Source organism: Lissotriton helveticus, chromosome 10 (genome assembly GCF_964261635.1).
Source record: "Lissotriton helveticus chromosome 10, aLisHel1.1, whole genome shotgun sequence".
NCBI lineage: Eukaryota > Metazoa > Chordata > Amphibia > Caudata > Salamandridae > Lissotriton > Lissotriton helveticus.
Window position 1 is genome coordinate 379527247 of NC_136071.1, and position 18979 is coordinate 379546225.

Genomic DNA, 18979 nt, shown 5'->3' on the forward strand with positions numbered 1-18979 from the left:
TGCCATGCAAAGGGGGGGGCGTTTAGCAGCTGGTGACCCCGTAATTACAGTGTCCGGGGCTCCCTTAGGTCCCCAAAGTACAAGTCCCAAGCAATGGAACATACCGGGCCGTGAAGCGGGAGGGAATCAACCCGCCTCTCCATGTAGTCATGGGCTGCCACTGACAGCGGCAACTTGCTTGGCCAGTTCCTGAGGCGGTCCTGGGAACAATCAATAGCTTGATTTGAACACTCTGTGCCAGCAAAGTCCCTGGATTTTGAAGGCCAGGTCCTTGTAGCGCGCTCTTGGCAGACACGGAAAACATCACCACTCAACCACTTGCATTAGAAGTAATCCAAGGGCACAGCGGAGTACGTAAAGGGAGCCGTTTATTCACAAGTAGGTACAGCATAAAGCATTTCGGCTGTCTCGCCTTCCTCAAATGCTGTTTTAACACCGGATGTCACCTCCTCCCTCCTTTGAATATGCTTGGATGCTCCCATTGGTGGGAGATCAGCTGGTCCTGTTGCGATCCGATCAGCTGCAGTCTAATGTGTGACTACAGCTTCCAGCATCCACTAGATAGTGTTAGTAGGGCAGCAGGATGAATTGTTGTTCAAGTGAGTGCTAAAATTGCCACGCAAAGGGGGGGCCGTGTAGCAGCTGGTGACCCCGTAATTGCAGTGTCCGGGGCTCTCTCAGGTCCCCAACGTCCAAGCCCCAAGCAATGGAACAAACCAGGCCGTGAAGCGGGAGGAAATTAACTCGCCTCCCCATGAAGTCATGGGCTGCCACTGAGAGCGGCCACTTGCTTGGCCAGCTCCTGAGGCAGTCCTGGGAACAATCAATACCTTGATGCGAACACTCCTTGCCAGCAAAGTCCCTGGACGCTTGAAGGACGGGTCCTTGTACTGCGCTCTTGGCAGACGGGGAAAACATCACTACTCCACCACTTGCATTCGAAGTAATCCAACGACACAGCGGGGTACGTAAAGGGAGCCCTTTATTCACAGGTAGGTACAGCATAATGCATTTCGGCAGTCTCGCCTTCCTCAGATGCTGTTTTAACACCGGATGTCACCTCCTCCCTCCTTTGAATATGCTGGGGCGCTCACATTGGTGGGAGAGCAGCTGGTCCTGTTTTGATTCAATCAGCTGCAGTCTAATGTGTGACTACAGCTCCCAGCATCCACTAGAAAGTGTTAGTAGGGCAGCAGAATGAATTGTTGTTCAAGTGAGTGCTGAAATTGCCACACAAAGGGGGTGCCATGTAGCAGCTGGTGACCCCGTAATTACAGTGTCCGGGGCTCTCTCAGGTGCCCAACGTCCAAGCTCCAAGCAGTGGAACAAACCGGGCCATGAAGCGGGAGGGAATCCACCCGCCTCCCCATGAAGTCATGGGCTGCCACTGAAAGCAGCCACTTGCTTGGCCAGCGCCTGAGGCGGTCCTGTGAACAATCAATACTTTGATTCGAACAGTCTTTGCCAGCAAATGCCATGGACGCTTGAAGGATGGGTCCATGTACCGCGCTCCAGGCAGACGCGGAAAACATCACCACTCGACCACTTGCATTTGACGTAATCCAAGGACACAGTGGGGTACGTAAAGGGAGCCCTTTATTCACAGGTAGGTGCAGCATAATGCATTTCGGCAGTCTCGCCTTCCTCAGATGCTATTTTAACACCGGATGTCACCTCCTCCCTCCTTTGAATATGCTTGGGCACTCCCATTGGTGGAAGATCAGCTGGTTCTGTTGCAATCCGTTCAGCTGCAGTCTAATGTGCGACTACAGCTCCCAGCATCCACTAGATAGTATTAGTAGGGCAGCAGGATGAATTGTTGTTCAAGTGAGTGCTGAAATTGCCCGCAACCTGCCTCCCCATGAAGTCATGGGCTGCCACTGACAGCGGCCACTTGCTTGGCCAGTTCCTGTGGCAGTCCTGGGAACAATCAATACCTTGATCTGAACACTATTTGTCAGCAAAGTCCCTGGACGCTTGAAGGATGGGTCCTTCTACCGCACTCCTGGCAAAAGCGGAAAACATCATCACTCGACCACTTGCATTCAAAATAATCCAAGGATTAGGGGAACTGTAAGAGGGGCATTTTCCAATCACAAGTAGCTCTGAAAGGGAGCCCCTGGGCACCCTTAATGTCCTGAAGGTGGGTTAACACCTTTGCCATTTCTCTTTCCAATGAGGCCAACCTAACATTAAGTACAAAAGCAATCAGAAGTCGTCCAAGGTGTAAGGTGTAGCCTGTCTTCGTGTGGGCGGTGGTGCTGCTGAAGCTTGTTGGGCAGCTGCAGTTGGTGGTGCAGGTGGTTCTGGTGCAGCGGGTTGAGCAGCTGTAGTTTGCGAGGCAGGTGGTGCTGGTACAGCCGGTTGAGCACCTTACGTATGTGCGGCAGGTGGGGCAGGTGCTGCATGTTGTAGACCTGCTGATGGCAAGCAATGTGGGGTTACATCTACGCACAAAGTATTAGGAAGGTTGTCACTGTCCCTCTGGTGCATGGAAGTGGCAGGCAGCCACCATTCTGTGTGGCTAGTTTTGGGGCACCCTGGGGAATGGCCTTTCACCGTCCTCCTACCCTCTTCTCATTGTATCTCTTCTCCAATGCATGGTACCCCTTTGCAAATGGTGGACTATTCATCTATCTGTCCTTGCACTGCTTAAATAGCCTGGCGTTTGCAGGTGACATGTTGTCTGTAATGAAAGACACACATGACAAGATATAGGAAACAAGACTAAGGACAAGGCCCAGCAAGTATCTTCCACACTCAAGTGTACAACAACAGGAACTTTACACTCTTATTAACGGTTTGATACTTCACGAATGATCTGGTAAGTTACATGTGAAGCAAAACTCTTATTACAACCTGACATAGATACCATCATGGTAATGTATGGCATGGCACATAGCAATGGCAGAGTCCAGAAAAAAATAGTGGAAGGTTAGCTAAGTTGAACGATGATGTTAACACAAAGTCAGACAGTCTACCAGGGGAATGTACCCAAGGAGACTTAGTTCCAGATCCTTTTCAGACTCAGGGCATAACTTTTACCCAAAGACATAAGATGCACTGGTTGTAATAGTGGCAGACCACGGATCACTGACAGAATATCGACAGTCACAATATCGAGATGACAAAATATCGAGGTCAAAATATCGACTACAAAATATCGACTTCCTATCTTCAAACAGGTAAGTACAAAAATATCGACTCCAAAATATCGAGTGAAAAAAATATAGACTGTCAAAATATCGAATTTTGTAAATGTCTTAAAAGTAATTTAAAAGTAATATAATAATAAATAAAATTATTTTTAACTTATTTAAAAAACTTAAATGAACGAAACATTAAAAAATATTTATTATAACTTAAAAATTTATTTTTTATTTTTAATACATATATATATATATATATACATATTATTAACAAAACATATACAATATTTTTACCGTAGGATAGCAAGAGGTTTAAATTTACTGTAACGACTCCAGTGAGTGCAACAGAAGGGAAAGCGTTGGATAGCGTAGGGGTAAAAATTACTGTTCCCACTCCAGAGAGTGCAACAGTAGGGACAGCGTTGGATAGCGTAGGGGTAGAAATTACTATTCCCACTCCAGAGAGTGCAAAAGTAGGGAAAGCGTTGGATAGTGTAGGGGTAAAAATTACTATTCCCACTCCAGAGAGTGCAACAGTAGAGAAAGTGTTGGATAGCATAGGGGTAAAAATTACTATTTCCACTCCAGAGAGTGCAACAGTAGGGAAAGCGTTGGATAGCGTAGGGGTAAAAATTACTATTCCCACTCAAGAGTGCAACGGTAGGGAAAGAGTTGGATAGCGTAGGGGTTAAAATTACTATTCCAACTCCAGAGAGTGCAACAGTAGGGTAAGAGTTGGATAGCGTAGGGGTAAAAATTACTATTCCCACTCCAGAGAGTGCAACAGTAGGGAAAGAGTTGGATCGCATAGGGGTTAAAGTTACTATTCCCACTCCAGAGAGTGCAACAGTAGGGAAAGAGTTGCATAGCGTAGGGGTAAAAATTACTATTCCCACTCCAGAGAGTGCAACAGTAGGGAAATCGTTGGATAGCGTAGGGGTTAAAGTTACTATTCCCACTCCAGAGAGTGTAACAGTAGGGAAAGCGTTGGATAGCGTAGAGTTTAAAGTTACTATTCCAACTCCAGTAAGTGCAACAGTAGGGAAAGAGTTGGATAGCGTAGGGGTAAAAATTACTATTCCCACTCCAGAGAGTGCAACAGTAGGGAAAGAGTTGGATAGTGTAGGGGTAAAAATGACTATTCCCACTCCACAGAGTGCAACAGTAGGGAAAGCGTTGGATAGCGTAGAGGTTAAAGTTACTATTCCAACTCCAGAGAGTGCAACAGAGTTGGATAGCGTAAGGGTAAAAATTACTATTCCCACTCCAGCGAGTGCAACAGTAGGGAAAGCGTTGGATAGCGTAGGGGTAAAAATTACTATTCCCACTCCAGAGAGTTCAACAGTAGGGAAAGCGTTGGATAGCGTAGGTGTAAAAATTACTATTCCCACTCCAGAGAGTGCAACAGTAGGGAAAGAGTTGGATAGCATAGGGGTAAAAATTACTATTCCCACTCCAGAGAGTGCAACAGTAGGGAAAGCGTTGGATAGCGTAGAGGTTAAAGTTACTATTCCCACTTCAGAGAGTGCAACAGTAGGGAAAGAGTTGGATAGCGTAGGGGTAAAAATTACTATTCCCACTCTAGAGAGTGCAACAGTAGGGAAAGCGTTGGATAGCGTAGAGGTTAAAGTTACTATTCCCACTTCAGAGAGTGCAACAGTAGGGAAAGAGTTGGATAGCGTAGGGGTAAAAATTACTATTCCCACTCCAGAGAGTGCAACAGTAGGGAAAGTGTTGGATAGCGTAGGGGTAAAAATTACTATTTCCACTCCAGAGAGTGCAACAGTAGGGAAAGCATTGGATAGCGTAGGGGTAAAAATTACTATTCCCACTCCAAAGAGTGCAACGGTAGGGAAAGAGTTGGATAGCGTAGGGGTAAAAATTACTATTCCCACTCCAGAGAGTGCAACAGTAGGGAAAGAGTTGGATAGCGTAGGGGTAAAAATGACTATTCCCACTCCAAAGAGTGCAACAGTAGGGAAAGCGTTGGATAGCGTAGAGGTTAAAGTTATTATTCCCACTCCAGAGAGTGCAACAGAGTTGGATAGTGTAAGGGTAAAAATTACTATTCCCACTCCAGCGAGTGCAACAGTAGGGAAAGCGTTGGATAGCGTAGGGGTAAAAATTACTATTCCCACTCCAGAGAGTTCAACAGTAGGGAAAGCGTTGGATAGCGTAGGGGTAAAAATTACTATTCCCACTCCAGAGAGTGCAACAGTAGGGAAAGAGTTGGATAGCATAGGGGTAAAAATTACTATTCCCACTCCAGAGAGTGCAACAGTAGGGAAAGCGTTGGATAGCGTAGAGGTTAAAGTTACTATTCCTACTTCAGAGAGTGCAACAGTAGGGAAAGAGTTGGATAGCGTAGGGGTAAAAATTACTATTCCCACTCCAGAGAGTGCAACAGTAGGGAAAGCGTTGGATAGCGTAGAGGTTAAAGTTACTATTCCCACTTCAGAGAGTGCAACAGTAGGGAAAGAGTTGGATAGCGTAGGGGTAAAAATGACTATTCCCACTCCAGAGAGTGCAACAGTAGGGAAAGTGTTGGATAGCGTAGGGGTAAACATTACTATTTCCACTCCAGAGAGTGCAACAGTAGGGAAAGCATTGGATAGCGTAGGGGTAAAAATTACTATTCCCACTCCAAAGAGTGCAACGGTAGGGAAAGAGTTGGATAGCGTAGGGGTAAAAATTACTATTCCCACTCCAGAGAGTGCAACAGTAGGGAAAGAGTTGGATAGCGTAGGGGTAAAAATGACTATTCCCACTCCAAAGAGTGCAACAGTAGGGAAAGCGTTGGATAGCGTAGAGGTTAAAGTTACTATTCCCACTCCAGAGAGTGCAACCGAGTTGGATAGCGTAAGGGTAAAAATTACTATTCCCACTCCAGCGAGTGCAACAGTAGGGAAAGCGTTGGATAGCGTAGGGGTAAAAATTACTATTCCCACTCCAGAGAGTTCAACAGTAGGGAAAGCGTTGGATAGCGTTGGGGTAAAAATTACTATTCCCACTCCAGAGAGTGCAACAGTAGGGATAGAGTTGGATAGCATAGGGGTAAAAATTACTATTCCCACTCCAGAGAGTGCAACAGTAGGGAAAGCGTTGGATAGCGTAGAGGTTAAAGTTACTATTCCCACTTCATGGAGTGCAACAGTAGGGAAAGAGTTGGATAGCGTAGGGGTAAAAATTACTATTCCCACTCCAGAGAGTGCAACAGTAGGGAAAGCGCTGGATAGCGTAGGGGTTAAAATTACTATTCCAACTCCAGAGACTGCAACAGTAGGGAAAGAGTTGGATAGCGTAGGGGTAAAAATTACTATTCCCACTCCAGAGAGTGCAACAGTAGGGAAAGAGTTGGATAGCATAGGGGTAAAAATTACTATTCCCACTCCAGAGAGTACAACAGTAGGGAAAGCGTTGGATAGCGTAGAGGTTAAAGTTACTATTCCCACTTCAGAGAGTGCAACAGTAGGGAAAGAGTTGGATAGCGTAGGGGTAAAAAATTACTATTCCCACTCTAGAGAGTGCAACAGTAGGGAAAGTGTTGGATAGCGTAGGGGTAAAAATTACTATTTCCACTCCAGAGAGTGCAACAGTAGGGAAAGCGTTGGATAGCGTAGGGGTAAAAATTACTATTCCCACTCCAAAGAGTGCAACGGTAGGGAAAGAGTTGGATAGCGTAGGGGTTAAAATTAGTATTCCAACTCCAGAGAGTGCAACAGTAGGGAAAGAGTTGTATAGCGTAGGCGTAAAAATTACTATTCCCGCTCCAGAGAGTGCAACAGTAGGGAAAGAGTTGGATAGCGTAGGGGTAAAAATGACTATTCCCACTCCAGAGAGTGCAACAGTAGGGAAAGTGTTGGATAGCGTAGGGGTAAAAATTACTATTTCCACTCCAGAGAGTGCAACAGTAGGGAAAGCATTGGATAGCGTAGGGGTAAAAATTACTATTCCCACTCCAAGAGTGCAACGGTAGGGAAAGAGTTGGATAGCGTAGGGGTAAAAATTACTATTCCCACTCCAGAGAGTGCAACAGTAGGGAAAGAGTTGAATAGCGTAGGGGTAAAAATGACTATTCCCACTCCAAAGAGTGCAACAGTAGGGAAAGCGTTGGATAGCGTAGAGGTTAAAGTTACTATTCCCACTCCAGAGAGTGCAACAGAGTTGGATAGTGTAAGGGTAAAAATTACTATTCCCACTCCAGCGAGTGCAACAGTAGGGAAAGCGTTGGATAGCGTAGGGGTAAAAATTACTATTCCCACTCCAGAGAGTTCAACAGTAGGGAAAGCGTTGGATAGCGTAGGGGTAAAAATTACTATTCCCACTCCAGAGAGTGCAACAGTAGGGAAAGAGTTGGATAGCATAGGGGTAAAAATTACTATTCCCACTCGAGAGAGTGCAACAGTAGGGAAAGCGCTGGATAGCGTAGAGGTTAAAGTTACTATTCCCACTTCAGAGAGTGCAACAGTAGGGAAAGAGTTGGATAGCGTAGGGGTAAAAATTACTATTCCCACTCCAGAGAGTGCAACAGTAGGGAAAGCGTTGGATAGCGTAGAGGTTAAAGTTACTATTCCCACTTCAGAGAGTGCAACAGTAGGGAAAGAGTTGGATAGCGTAGGGGTAAAAATGACTATTCCCACTCCAGAGAGTGCAACAGTAGGGAAAGTGTTGGATAGCGTAGGGGTAAAAATTACTATTTCCACTCCAGAGAGTGCAACAGTAGGGAAAGCATTGGATAGCGTAGGGGTAAAAATTACTATTCCCACTCCAAAGAGTGCAACGGTAGGGAAAGAGTTGGATAGCGTAGGGGTAAAAATTACTATTCCCACTCCAGAGAGTGCAACAGTAGGGAAAGAGTTGGATAGCGTAGGGGTAAAAATGACTATTCCCACTCCAAAGAGTGCAACAGTAGGGAAAGCGTTGGATAGCGTAGAGGTTAAAGTTCCTATTCCCACTCCAGAGAGTGCAACAGAGTTGGATAGCGTAAGGGTAAAAATTACTATTCCCACTCCAGCGAGTGCAACAGTAGGGAAAGCGTTGGATAGCGTAGGGGTAAAAATTACTATTCCCACTCCAGAGAGTTCAACAGTAGGGAAAGCGTTGGATAGCGTAGGGGTAAAAATTACTATTCCCACTCCAGAGAGTGCAACAGTAGGGATAGAGTTGGATAGCATAGGGGTAAAAATTACTATTCCCACTCCAGAGAGTGCAACAGTAGGGAAAGCGTTGGATAGCGTAGAGGTTAAAGTTACTATTCCCACTTCATGGAGTGCAACAGTAGGGAAAGAGTTGGATAGCGTAGGGGTAAAAATTACTATTCCCACTCCAGAGAGTGCAACAGTAGGGAAAGCGCTGGATAGCGTAGGGGTTAAAATTACTATTCCAACTCCAGAGACTGCAACAGTAGGGAAAGAGTTGGATAGCGTAGGGGTAAAAATTACTATTCCCACTCCAGAGAGTGCAACAGTAGGGAAAGAGTTGGATAGCATAGGGGTAAAAATTACTATTCCCACTCCAGAGAGTGCAACAGTAGGGAAAGCGTTGGATAGCGTAGAGGTTAAAGTTACTATTCCCACTTCAGAGAGTGCAACAGTAGGGAAAGAGTTGGATAGCGTAGGGGTAAAAAATTACTATTCCCACTCTAGAGAGTGCAACAGTAGGGAAAGTGTTGGATAGCGTAGGGGTAAAAATTACTATTTCCACTCCAGAGAGTGCAACAGTAGGGAAAGCGTTGGATAGCGTAGGGGTAAAAATTACTATTCCCACTCCAAAGAGTGCAACGGTAGGGAAAGAGTTGGATAGCGTAGGGGTTAAAATTAGTATTCCAACTCCAGAGAGTGCAACAGTAGGGAAAGAGTTGTATAGCGTAGGCGTAAAAATTACTATTCCCACTCCAGAGAGTGCAACAGTAGGGAAAGAGTTGGATAGCGTAGGGGTAAAAATGACTATTCCCACTCCAGAGAGTGCAACAGTAGGGAAAGAGTTGGATAGCGTAGGGGTAAAAAATTACTATTCCCACTCTAGAGAGTGCAACAGTAGGGAAAGTGTTGGATAGCGTAGGGGTAAAAATTACTATTTCCACTCCAGAGAGTGCAACAGTAGGGAAAGCGTTGGATAGCGTAGGGGTAAAAATTACTATTCCCACTCCAAAGAGTGCAACGGTAGGGAAAGAGTTGGATAGCGTAGGGGTTAAAATTAGTATTCCAACTCCAGAGAGTGCAACAGTAGGGAAAGAGTTGTATAGCGTAGGCGTAAAAATTACTATTCCCACTCCAGAGAGTGCAACAGTAGGGAAAGAGTTGGATAGCGTAGGGGTAAAAATGACTATTCCCACTCCAGAGAGTGCAACTGTAGGGAAAGCGTTGGATAGCGTAGAGGTTAAAGTTGCTATTCCCACTCCAGAGAGTGCAACAGAGTTGGATAGCGTAAGGGTAAAAATTACTATTCCCACTCCAGCGAGTGCAACAGTAGGGAAAGCGTTGGATAGCGTAGGGGTAAAAATTACTATTCCCACTCCAGAGAGTTCAACAGTAGGGAAAGCGTTGGATAGCGTAGGGGTTAAAGTTACTATTCCCACTCCAGAGAGTGCAACAGTAGGGAAAGCTTTGGATAGCGTAGAGGTTAAAGTTACTATTCCAACTCCAGTAAGTGCAACAGTAGGGAAAGAGTTGGATCGCGTAGGGGTTAAAATTACTATTCCAACTCCAGAGAGTGCAACAGTAGGGAAAGAGTTGGATAGCGTAGGGGTAAAAATTACTATTCCCACTCCAGAGAGTGCAACAGTAGGGAAAGAGTTGGATAGCGTAGGGGTTAAAGTTACTATTCCCACTCCAGAGAGTGCAACAGTAGGGAAATCGTTGGATAGCGTGGGGGTTAAAGTTACTATTCCCACTCCAGAGAGTGCAACAGTAGGGGAAGCGTTGGATAGCGTAGAGGTTAAAGTTACTATTCCAACTCCAGTAAGTGCAACAGTAGGGAAAGAGTTGGATAGCCTAGGGGTAAAAATTACTATTCTCACTCCAGAGAGTGCAACAATAGGGAAAGAGTTGGATAGCGTAGGGGTAAAAATGACTATTCCCACTCCAGAGAGTGCAACAGTAGGGAAAGCGTTGGATAGCGTAGGGGTTAAAGTTACTATTCCCACTCCAGAGAGTACAACAGTAGGGAAAGCGTTGGATAGCGTAGAGGTTAAAGTTACTATTCCAACTCCAGTAAGTGCAACAGTAGGGAAAGAGTTGGATAGCGTAGGGGTTAAAATTACTATTCCAACTCCAGAGAGTGCAACAGTAGGGAAAGAGTTGGATAGCGTAGGGGTAAAAATTACTATTCCCACTCCAGAGAGTTCAACAGTAGGGAAAGCGTTGGATAGCGTAGGGGTAAAAATTACTATTCCCACTCCAGAGAGTGCAACAGTAGGGAAAGAGTTGGATAGCATAGGGGTAAAAATTACTATTCCCACTCCAGAGAGTGCAACAGTAGGGAAAGCGTTGGATAGTTTAGAGGTTAAAGTTACTATTCCCACTTCAGAGAGTGCAACAGTAGGGAAAGAGTTGGATAGCGTAGGGGTAAAAATTACTATTCCCACTCCAGAGAGTGCAACAGTAGGGAAAGCGTTGGATAGCGTAGGGGTTAAAATTACTATTCCAACTCCAGAGACTGCAACAGTAGGGAAAGAGTTGGATAGCGTTGGGGTTAAAATTACTATTCCAACTCCAGAGAGTGCAACAGTAGGGAAAGAGTTGGATAGCGTAGGGGTTAAAATTACTATTCCAACTCCAGAGAGTGCAACAGTAGGGAAAGCGTTGGATAGTGTAGGGGTAAAAATTACTATTCCAACTCCAGTGAGTGCAATACTAGGGAAAGTAAATAATTCATATATAAATATAAATAACATAAATAGTAATACCAATTACAAAATAATTAAAATATTTTACAATTGTATAAAATATATTAAATAATTATTTATAAATACAAATTAAAATTATTTAAGTATAAAAATTGCCTACTAATACTAATTAATTACCTATTAACAATACATTAATTTAAAATTTAAAAATGAATTACTTAATTTTAATTACCAATTATATATATATATTTTTTAATTTCTTTTTATTATGAATAAAACAAAAACAAACAAGGCAATAAAAGCAGTACAGCTGGATATGTGCTCTGGGAGGAGGGAACGTATGCTACAGTAAATACAGATCATCAGTGCAAGGGGGGAGAAGCAGGGAGAAATCAGAGTTATAGTACATTGCAGCCTAAACAACATTAGGAATGTCGGGTCAGGGGGAAAGAGGAACATCCGGAACATCAGCAAGGGGCGGCGTACATATATCTCCCCGGTAGGAATTCCATTGGCCCCAGAGTTTGCCCCACTTCTTTGGTCTGCCGCGTGCCACATACACCATCTTCTCTCTAAACATACACCAGTCCATGTTCTCCTTCCATGCCCGGACCGTAGGCGGTCTCTGGGAACCCCACAACTGCGCGATATCTCTCTTGGCCACCATATTCCCAAGGGTCGCCCATTGAGTCTGCGCCACATCATAATCAGTCGGTTCCCAAACATTCAACAGACAACGCCTGGCTTCAGGCATCAGCGCAACACCCGTGACCTCCTCCATCACAGCATGCACTCGATTCCAAAACACTACCACTTCCGGGCATTCCCAAATGCTATGGAGGAAAGTACCAATTGAACCGCAGCCACGCTTACACAACCCATTCACAGAATAACCCATACGAATCAGGCGGGGGCTGGTCACATAAACCCGATGTGGGATCTTAAGTTGTACGAGTCGGAGACGGGCCGGAACCGCGACCTCCTTGAGGTGAGGATATCGCCGATTGCCAGTCCTCGTCATTAAACTCTAGACCGTCACTGGTCCAGACCTCTCTGAGTCGCGCCAACAGGTCAACCCGATCGTTAATCAATTTCTTGTATATCAGAGAAATAGTGCTGTCGGGAACATATCCGTCAAGCACCCGATCTTCGAGCGGGGATGATTCTGGGATATCAGTACCTTCAGGAAAAACCGAACTCAAGGCGTGGCGAATCTGCACATAACGGAAGAATTCCTTGTCACTCAGCTCATATTCTGCCTTCAACTCCTCAAAAGTCTTAATCATACCCTTGGCCCAGAGATCACCTACCCTAGAAATACCGATCATATCCCACTTCTCAAAACCTTTTGTCGTCCATAGGCTGCCCAGTCTTTCAGACTCATAGAGCGGAGTCGCCTGGGTCAGTCGATCCTTCCATTCCATTGCCGTAGTCGCACAATGCCACACCCGCACCGCTATCTTAGTGGGTCCCGAAAGTTTCCCTCCATCTGATTTGGAATACAACGCCCTTTTATAGTCTCCACCCGGTAGCAGCCACCTATCCATCTTGAACGCAGGATTTAACGCAGGACCGTACATTCCATGGTTGATCGCTCCCATCTGAGAGGCCCAATAGTATCGCCTAATATCCGGAAGTGCGATACCGCCATCATACCAGGGAAGCGGCAGTTTGGCGAGAGCAATCCGCGAACGCCCATCCCATATCAACCGCCTCTGCAAACTCTCCACCTCCCGGAAATAGCTCGCCGGGATGACATCAAACGTGTTCTGTAGCGCGTATAAAAACCGTGGTAAGGACATCATTTTAAAAAGAGCTGCGCGTCCGAGAGGGGGCAATGGCAGTCTGCGCCAGGCCACAATGTCAGATATTAACCGTTGGAGCGGAGAAAGCAGATTACGATCATAACGGACCTCGGGGTCCAGCGTAATAAAGACCCCCAAATATTTGAATCCCACCTGCCTCACCTGTATGGGGCAACCGCGTGGCAAAGAGGGAGTGTCGCCCGAAATTACGTAGACACAAGACTTAGCCCAATTAATCATGAGGCCTGAGTTCCTTCCGAACGAGTTCAACACATCAAACAATACAATCAATGACTTTCGAGGTGACGTGAGATACAACAAGATGTCGTCTGCATAGAGTGATATTCGATACTCAAACTCTGGGGTCCACTGAATACCCCTCATCGATGGGTCCCACCACAGCCATGCAACCAGGGGTTCCAAGGCGAGGGCAAAAAGAAGCGGGGACAACGGACACCCCTGCCGCGTGCCCCTCCCGAGAACAAAGGACGGAGAAACCCGACCATTCACCACAATCTGAGCCAACGGTTCCACATACAAAAGTTTCACCCATCCTATGAAACCAGGACCAAAACCAAACTTTGCAAGGGCGGCCCAGAGATACGGCCATTCCAGTGTATCAAAGGCCATCGTAGCGTCCAAGGAAGCCAAGATGGCCGGTTCACGCAGTGACGCGGCTCTCGTGAGAACGCCATTTAGGCGCCGCAAGTTCAATGCTGTATTACGATGTGGAATGAAACCAGATTGATCCGGATGGATCAGGTCACTGATAACTGTTATCAAGCGGTTTGCCAGCAATTTTGCCGGGATCTTGGGTTCCGCATTTAGAAGCAAAATAGGCCTATAAGATGCACAGCGATCCCACGGCTTCCCTTCCTTGTGAATCACCACTATGGTCGCAAGTCCCGCACACTCCACTGAGTCCGTTGTACTGTCGGTCCTCAACACTCTCAGGGAGGGTATGGATACTAACCGGACCCAGGCTTTGATCCTTCTCGATCTCTCAGCCACCTTTGACACGGTTGACCACACCATCTTGCTTTCCCGTGTCGGGGCGGCGGGGATCGGAGGGACCGCCCTGGTATGGTTATCCTCCTTCCTGAGGGACCGCACCCAGGCTGTCCGCCTGGGTGATTTCTCTGCGGACCTTCAGAAAGTTCAGTGCGGGGTCCCCCAAGGTTCCTCCCTTTCACACCTCTTGTTTAATCTTTACATTTCTCCTTTGATTTTTGCTCTACAGGAAATGGAGGTTGACGTATATAACTATGCGGATGACCTCCAACTTGTGTTTAATCTTTCCCCTTCTTCTGCTTCTATCCTAAATTTTCAGTCTATTATGATTTTTATCCGGGACTGGATGAACCACAATCATTTGAAACTTAATCCGGACAAGACCGAGCTGGTGTTGACGGGTGGTTCATCTAGTCCCTGGTCCTCACTTTTTGGCCCCCTTCCCTTGGTCCCCCCCCGTTCCCTCTACCTCAGTCAAAACATTAGGCATCAAACTTAACTCTGACCTTACCCTTCACTCTCAGGTTAGCGCCGTGGTGTCTTCTTCCTTTCTGTCACTCCGCACCATACGCAAGGTATCCCATTTTTTTTCTGTTGATGCCCTGAAATCTATCATCTTGGCAATGGTCATCTCCCGCCTGGATTATGGCAACGCCCTATATGCTGGTTTACCTGCATATAGCTTAAGGCGTCTGCAGTTGATACAGAACCAGGCGGCACGGCTGGTACTCAACTTCCCCAAATTTCATCATGTAACACCCCTTCTCAAATCCCTTCACTGGCTCCCTGTTCGTGAACGTGTCCAGTTTAAGCTTGCGTCCATCATCTGTCAAGCACGACTGGGCACGGCTCCGGCCTTCATTACTTCAGAGATGTTCCCACTAGGGCACTACGCTCAGCCTCGCAAGCACTTTTGACAGTCCCCCGCTTTCGAAGGAAGAAATGGGGAGGCTCAAAGTTTTCCACCCTCGCACCAACTTTATGGAATTCCTTGCCTTTGGAGCTTAGGTCCATTCCTCTCTACCCCCAATTCCGAAAAAAGCTCAAAACCTATCTATTCACCAAAGCCTTTAGTTAGATCACTCGCTATTCGTGCTCTCTTTTATTTACTCCCCCCCCTTTCCCCACCCCTTGAGGTTTGTCTGTTAGCGCCATGAAACCGCTGGTGAAAGTGCGCTGTATAAATAATTTTAAATTCAAATTCAAATTCAAGTCGCTGATCACGGGGGAGGGATCCGATGTCTCGCGATTCCAGGAACATATCACGAAGATACGGCGCCATTTTGTCAGGACGCCGCTTGTAAAGCTCGATGGGGAGACCATTAGGGCCCATAGCTTTTTCCGAACGGACAGAACGAATGGCGAGTGCCACCTCGTCAACCGAAAGTGCTGCGTCCATCAGTTCCCTATCTGAATCCGACAAGCTAGGCAACGCAATATCTCTCAACAGCAGATGAGAATCTTCCTCTAGTCTATCAGAGACTGGGGAATATACATTTCGAAAATGTTCAGCAAAACATTCAACATTCTCAACAGGGTCAGTCACTCGCACTCCATCAGTTCTCTCAATCACAGGAACCACACAACTCGCCCTCTCTTTCTGTCTAATCAAGCAATCAGTTTCCCAGCTTTGTCTCCCACATCATATAGCCGTCCCTGCTGCTCTCTACTCATGACTCTAGCAGCGTCCGTCACCAATGCCCTATAATCAAGTTGTTTGAGATTGAGGACATGAACCCTATCATGGTAATACCCAATTCCAAATCCCCTTCCAACTCAGCTATTTCAGTTTCGAGGCGGACCACTGCCTCATTCTTGCTTTTCTTGGCACCAGCGATTAACGATGGCGCCTGCCCACGGATGACCGTCTTGAAAGCCTCCCACAATGAAACAGAAGAGGACACATATCCCTCATTCTCAGCAAAATACTGATCTAGAGACTTGACCAATTCTGCCCGGGTTTTGGGATTGCGGAGATACCAAGGATTAATCGGGGCCACTCGACCCTCAGCCCCATCCTCGTGTCTATCGAAAGCCACAGTGGGGAGTGATCTGAAATAGCCCCGAGCCAGGTGTCTAACTTCCCTAACTGACGAGGCCTGTGCTGCTGGCATCAAGACATAGTCAAGTCTAGAGAGACTACCATGAGCACCAGAGTGGAAGGTGTATTGCGCCTGTCCCGGATGCAGCAGCCTCCAGCAATCTACCAGTCCCAGCGTCTCCAGAAACCCACTCAGCCAAGACTGTGGTCTCATAAGGTCCCTGGGGGGGTAGCGGTCCTCCCTGCCAGAAAGGACAGAGTTGAAATCTCCATCCATCACCAGAACGCCATCCGGTCAGCAAAAGTCGTAGTCGCAGACCAGGAGGGACATATACAGAGAGCAGTGAAACAGTTTTCCCCTCCCATCTGCCAGTGAGAGCAGCATAGCGCCCCCTGTCATCGAGGATTATGTCATCTATCTCCAGGGGGAGGGAGTTCTTAACTAGAATACCCACCCCTCTAGAACCAGTAGTGAATCCGGAGTGTGCAGCAAGACGATATCCTCGCCGATTCATAGCATGGCATGTGTTTCCGATCAGATGTGTCTCTAGCAGTAACACTACATCGGGGGAGAGGCGTCTCAGTAGTTGCAACACCACCCCACGTTTTATCCTATCCCCAACCCGTTAACATTCCAACACAGTATCTTCAACCCCCTAACCCCATCCCGGAAGAGAATGCAGAACCCACCCCACAGAGAACACAAAACCCGGATCCATAAGTAAAACAATACGTTGCCTTGAGCAAAAATAAAACATACCCAAATCCCCCCCCCCCCCGCCCCCCGGTAAACACCCGATGCAACACCCCCCACCCTGCACCCCTGCGTTAGACTCAAAAGCCACCCCAACTTGCAGTGTGCCTGTCGCCCTAACATTAACTAGTCTACAAAAAGAAACCCGGAGGAGGAAAGAGTCCCATTCCCCCCGCCACCCCTGGGTCTCCCACCATAAGTAACGTAAATGTATAAGTCATCGAACCACAGCTGCAAGCTATGTACAATGTCCGGAAACTAGGAACCACTGTTCATTCTTGCTCCAACGGGCCACCTTCGGCTCCTCCTGAATGTTCCGAGCGATCACGCTGCGTAGGCAATGTGTCAAGCCAGCCACTCACTCTCTCAGGGTGGTCAAAGAAAAACGCCCGATCCTCGTATTCAACACGTAGCCGAGTTGGGAAGAGCATCGCGTATTTCATACCCATGTCCCTCAGTCGTCGCTTCACCCCCTGAAATTCCATCCTTTGCTTCTGAACGAACTGGGTGAAGTCTGGGTAGAAGCTCACAGTAGTATTTTCGAACTTCGTGGGGCCGCCCACCCGCGATGCCTGCAGGATAGCGTCTCTATCCTCTATTCTGGCAATAATAGGCCGCGGAGGGGCACCCTGCTTCGGCTTCCCACCCGGCACTCGATGTGCACGTTCCACCGCAAAAAAGTTGCTCAGGCCTTTAGGGTCGAGATGATTTAGGATGAGGTCCTCCACAATGAGGTCTGCAGTTGCTTCTTCTGATTTTTTCGGGACCCCAATAATACATATATTATTGCGTCTGGCCCGACTTTCAAAATCCTTCAGCCGGCGAGCAAAGAGATCATTGGAGGATCGTAGATTGCGAACCTCCGTCTGTAAATCGGACACATCCATCGTAAGGCTGGAGGTCTTCAAATCTAGGGATTTGACCTTTTCGTAAGTCTTTGATATGTCCACCCTGATCAAATTGACGTCGATTGCCACAGTTCATACTGGCAATGGCGCCCATGACGTCTTGTAGAGTCAAATCATCCGACTCGGCTGAGCCGGCACCTGCCTCCACCAGAGTCCCATTCGCACCACCGGGGGACCCTTCAGGATGGGTATAGCGATCCATAACATTCGATTGAATAGTACCCCCCGGTGGATGGTCTTGGTCTTTCGCCTCTCGCCATCGGGTTTGCCCGCCATAGTGGGTGTTGCGCCCCAGAGGGCCCTTTGGGACCTGGTAAAAGTGGCTCCACACAATGCACCCAACGAGATTTCAAAAGCGAATTTCAGCAGGATATCACCACGACGATAAACACTCTGCCGTTGGCATACGATAAAGTTGCGGGGCCCGGCTGCACCCCGGGGCTAGAGCAGTCCTGAGATAGGAAGAGGCTGAGGGACCAAAAACGAAACCGAAAGTCAACTCCAAGGTGGTGAACAGAGCCCCGCAGGCCGTTGTTGTTCAACTACTGCCTGGGCACCATAATGACTCGAGCCCGGGGTAGTTCCCATGGAGTGGGCCACAAAAGTTCAGATTATCGTAGTTGCGGTTCCCGGATTCCAAATCGATTTCTGAAAGCAGCTATTATATCAGCTCGGTTGCGTCTTCAATAACCCGTCTTCGTAATCAGGATAAAGTTCAGGATAGATGCGGGAGGTGGCAAGGGTCCCAGGAGACCTGTGCTCACGCGGCCATCTCGGATGTGCGCGAACCTCCTCCTCCTTACCAATTATATTTTAATTAATTACCTATAAAAATGTATTAACAATTAATTCTAAATAAATACCAATAAATTAAATGACATATTTAATTAATTATAATTAAATTACTTCCCACCCTATTCCCCTATAAACCCACAACCCGCTACAGAAAATAATTTAATGAAATTAACATATTTATCAATTAATCAATTAAAATTATTTACCAATTATATTTTAATTAATGACCAATTATTATTTAATTACCAATGTCCATTCTATATTTTTGATTCGATATTATGTCCATTCTATTCGATATTAATTTTTTCTAGTCGGTATTTTTGTTGTCTATATTATGTCTAGTCGATATTATGTCCATTCTATATTTTTTACTCGATATTCTGTCCAGTCGAAATAAAAAACTCGATATTATGACTGCACACCGGCAGACCACTAAGCACCAAAGTGTTACTCTAATACAAAAGTCATCCAAATCACAAATCCTCCAACCACTACATAGTTGGATGTGTCTCCACAGCTACACATCCAGGATTCATGCTGTATATATCTATGTTAAGCATCTGAGTACTCGTCTGTCACAAGTCAGCTATTTGAAACACAACATGTCATATGTTTTACACATTGTAAGTAAGACATGGAACAATGTTGGAAGTGTTGTTGGGCACATCAC